Source organism: Stegastes partitus, unplaced genomic scaffold (genome assembly GCF_000690725.1).
Source record: "Stegastes partitus isolate 25-593 unplaced genomic scaffold, Stegastes_partitus-1.0.2 Scaffold1737, whole genome shotgun sequence".
Classification (NCBI taxonomy): Eukaryota; Metazoa; Chordata; class Actinopteri; family Pomacentridae; genus Stegastes; species Stegastes partitus.
The window spans coordinates 136,128-140,323 of NW_007579468.1; positions in this window are offsets into that span (position 1 = coordinate 136,128).

A 4,196-nucleotide genomic window follows, 5' to 3' on the forward strand; every position below is an offset into this window, starting at 1 on the left:
ACAATTATCATATTGTGGGCAGGTGTCAATGAGCCTTGAACATCTGGACACTGTGATTTTATCCTATTCTTCTTTGCAAAACGGCTCAAGTTCTGTCAGGTTGCATAGGGATCTTGACTGACCAGTCCTTTCAAAGTCCAGCTACAAAGTCACAATTAGATTATAGTCTGGGCTCAGATTTAGCCACTCCACAACATTCACTTTGTTGTGTTTAAACCACTTCTATGTGGCTTGGCCTGTACACTGTGGGTCATTGTCTTACTAGAAAACAAATCTTCTCCCGAGGCGTAGTCCTCTTGCAGACTGCATCAGCTTGATTTCCCTGTACTTTGCCACAATCATTTTACTCTCTGCCTTTCTAAGTTTTTCATGCTTCATGGTGGAGACTGTGCGTTTTTGATGATGTGCAGTGTTCGGTGAGCACCACAAAAGGCAAATTACATTGGCCATGATTCATCGTTGAAAAGTAATAAGGAGGAATATGAATACTTTTTATAGGCACTGTAGGTATGTCAAGTTGTTTGGTGTGTTTGCACAATGTAAAACCCAAACTATCGGACTCTGATGTACACAAAGCAGCAAAAACATTGGTCTGGCTTTCATGTGAAAGGCCCTTAAGAATATTTTAGCTCCAGCAGCCGCAGGTCCTGTTCCTTCTTAGCAAAAAACAAAACGGCAACGTTATCGACTAGCTGGTGAACCCAGTGAAGCATTTAACAGCAGAAGAGTCAAACCTTGGATGTCCATCTTGTGGCTGCAATTTTTTATAAGTGGACTGTCCATGTGGTGACACAACGACAGCAATAGGGTGAATGCTCACAATATGTAGACATGACCTACTGTGCATGTACGCAACCTAGTCCCCCAAGCAGATGCCCTTGGACTAGAAAAGTAGTGTAACATCAACAACTAGTTTGTGATGTCTGCAACTGTCCATGCATGCTTGCATGGTTGTAAAATAAAGGCTTAAAAAAGTATTTATTCCTCTGTCCCCTAGTGACCAAAAAGTATTTTTATATGACACTGAATAATCATGATTAAAAATTAAAAGGTAAAGTTAAAATTTTTTTAAGGCATTATATGAGGCAAATTTTTCGAATTTTGCATCCAAACATTCAGCTAACCTGCTTTTGAACGACATAATCAAACAACAACCCAACTCTCACACTTGTGTTCAAATATTGGTGACTGGAAGTACATAAACCCAGCTCAAGAGACTTCATGAGAACTGCAGGTCCAACACTTGAACTGTTTGCTAAAAAGGAACGTATTTATTGGGATTAAACTCATATTGTTATTTAGTGAGTAAGGTGATATTGTTTGAATATGATGTGTTACTATTCAACTAAAGCCCAAAGTCTTAAATAAGAACATTAATAAATAAGTAAGGTCAGTCTTTAGTTGGACTGAGCTCAACACTGATACTTTGTTTTGTCACACCTTCCACTTCCCTACATTGCGTTCAATTATTTACGACATGGAAGAAACAAGCAGTCTGCTAAAAATACAAGTGCTGCTAGTTTCTGGTATAATGGAATAAAAAAGTCCCCACAGCACTGAAACAAGCTTTTGATGAGGACATAGTTTCGGGCCGCTCCTGCCTTCACCTTCAAACGTGACTCATGACCACAGTGTTCCTTTAAATCCGGTTACTGTCCATTGTCCCACATGTGATCCAGGCTGAAAACATTTGCATGTATGACAGAGTTACGGGCACTCATTTGTTTATATACACTGTTTTTTTAAGTTTGCATCAGTGTCACAGCTGCTTTCAATGTTGAGAACCTTGGCTGCACAGACGATGTATTCGGATGAGGCTATTTTAAAAATGATTTCACATTTTTTATGAGACAAATTTTTTCGGGTTTCAATTTTTTGGGCTTCAAATGAAAAAAGGGAAATTTGAAACCTAAATTTGCAGCTGATGGAGCTTAACTCGTTGGAGCTGCTTACTCTTCAAGATTCACGTGGAGTAATAAAGACAGAGGGACCTCTGGATCCACATCTCCAAACCGGGATGGAGATTGTAGACCTGGACTCGTGTTCCCTTCGCAGCTTCAGACATTTGCCCAGCATTCGGTCGAACGCAGGCTTGAGTTCGGAGGTCAAACAGGAGCAGAAGGATGAGCCTGGACCTGATATCCAGCCTGGATCCAACAAGGAGACACCAGAGCTGAGGAGCTCCCCTCTGTCGCTGGCCATCATTGAGTCCCGCATACGGTGGCTTCACAACCGACGTTTTGTTCTGCAGAACATGCTACAATTCACAACGAAGGCAGAGGAACACAGTAGCAGCAGCAGCACAGAGGAACGTGAGTCAGTGCTTTAAGTTCATGATTAAAAATATTACAGTCAAACAAGCCTGTAACATGATGGATCCCAACCTCTGGCATGTGACTTCTAAAAATAACGGCAATGTCTTAACCTTTGTTAGTTTGCACATATATGTGGAGAGAGAAGAGAGAGAGAGGGATTATGCTTTTTAAAATTTTACACAGTAGATTCTCTGACAAAATCAACAAATATTAAAACTGATCATTGGTGCATTGCTCTACTTGTTTTATATATATCTTGGTTTGTCTTAATTTTACTTTTAATTTAGTTACATGCACAGGTGACAGGTGACAAATTAAAGGAAAAACCTGAACAAGTGAGTTGTTGAGGCACAATGAGTGCAGGTTGTGTGGCTGTGGCTCACATGGTAGAGCGAGTTGGTCAAGGTCAATGATCAGAAGGTCGGCGGTTTGATTCCGCCCTGTAACCTGTGTCAGGGTGGTCGTGTCCTTGGGCAAGGCACTTCACCCACCTTGCCTGGTGTGAATGTGTTTGAATGGATTGTTTGAGGTGGTCTTCGGAGGCCGTAGGCAGCCACGCCTCTGTCAGTCTGCCCCAGGGCAGCTGTGGCTACAATCGTAGCTACCACCCCCGGAATGGACGTTTGTGAATCAATAATTGACAGTGTAAAGCGTCTTTGAGTGTCTAGAAAAGCGCTATATAAATCTGATCAATTATTATCATTATTAGGTGTCTCCACACATGTGCACCACATGGTACATTTAAGTAGTTAACACCCAGTCCTGCTCTGAGGCTGTATAAAAATGTTTAGCAGGACCAGTTGACTCTGATTAAAATGGCAAAAAGCATCAATTAAAGAGGTTCATTGGTGGGGCACAGATGGCAGGAGCTTCAGTCACACAGACGGCTCAGCTGGTTCCTGTTTCAAAAAGGAACAGTGACTAAAGTGACACCTGCCTTTAGATCAATGGGAAACAAATTGGCTTGGAAAAGTCAACAGCAAACATTTGATGACTATGATGCTTGTACGTTATCCATTAGTATGATATGTAAGAAAAACTGAAAAGCAACCTGTCCTCAGGCCAATCTCAACGCAGGATGTGCACATTTAAGAGTTCTGTGCTGCAGAAGCCACAGCCACCAGTCAGGGACGTAGAAACAGGTGATATGTTTGGATTTGTCACCTTTCACTATATTCTGTAAAGGTGGGTGAGTGCATTTGTTGTGTTCATGAAGAGAACTATAAAGGCTTGAATGCTTGACCCCTACATTGAGGGGATCTGGTGGCTCTGTTATGCTGAGGGGCATTTTTTGGCATAGTTTGTCCCCTTAGAAGGAAAAGCCACGACAAATCAATACAAAGCTGTTTGGAGTGATCAACTTTATTTCTATCCTGATGGGAGTGTCTGACGATGCCTCCATCTGTAGGGCACCAGGAGTCACTGAATGATTTCATGAGTAAGAAAATGATTTGACTAATAAGCTGTGGACTTTACAGCCACCAGACCTCAACAAAGCTCAACACCTATGAGAGATTTTGGACCAATGTGTCTGACAGCATGTTCCACCAGCATCATGAGGGAATCTCATTTGGAATTATAGTGTTCAGTAGAGCTCAGAGACTTCAGTGTCAGGGTGTATTGAAGCTGTTCTGGCAGCACGTGGGAGTCCAACACTTTACTAAGACACTTTATGTTGGGTTTTCCTTTAATTTGTCACCTGAACGTATGCAGACATGATGATAGCAGCACTGGTCCGTAGTAAAGAGAAAAAACTATATTTGGTGTGGCTGCTCTTTGCTGTCAAAATATTACAATCTCCTTTTAACCACTAATCAATTCAACTTCGTGTCACTTCAAGTGGTGTCATCAGAGACCAGCGAAGGCAGCGATAAACCCAAA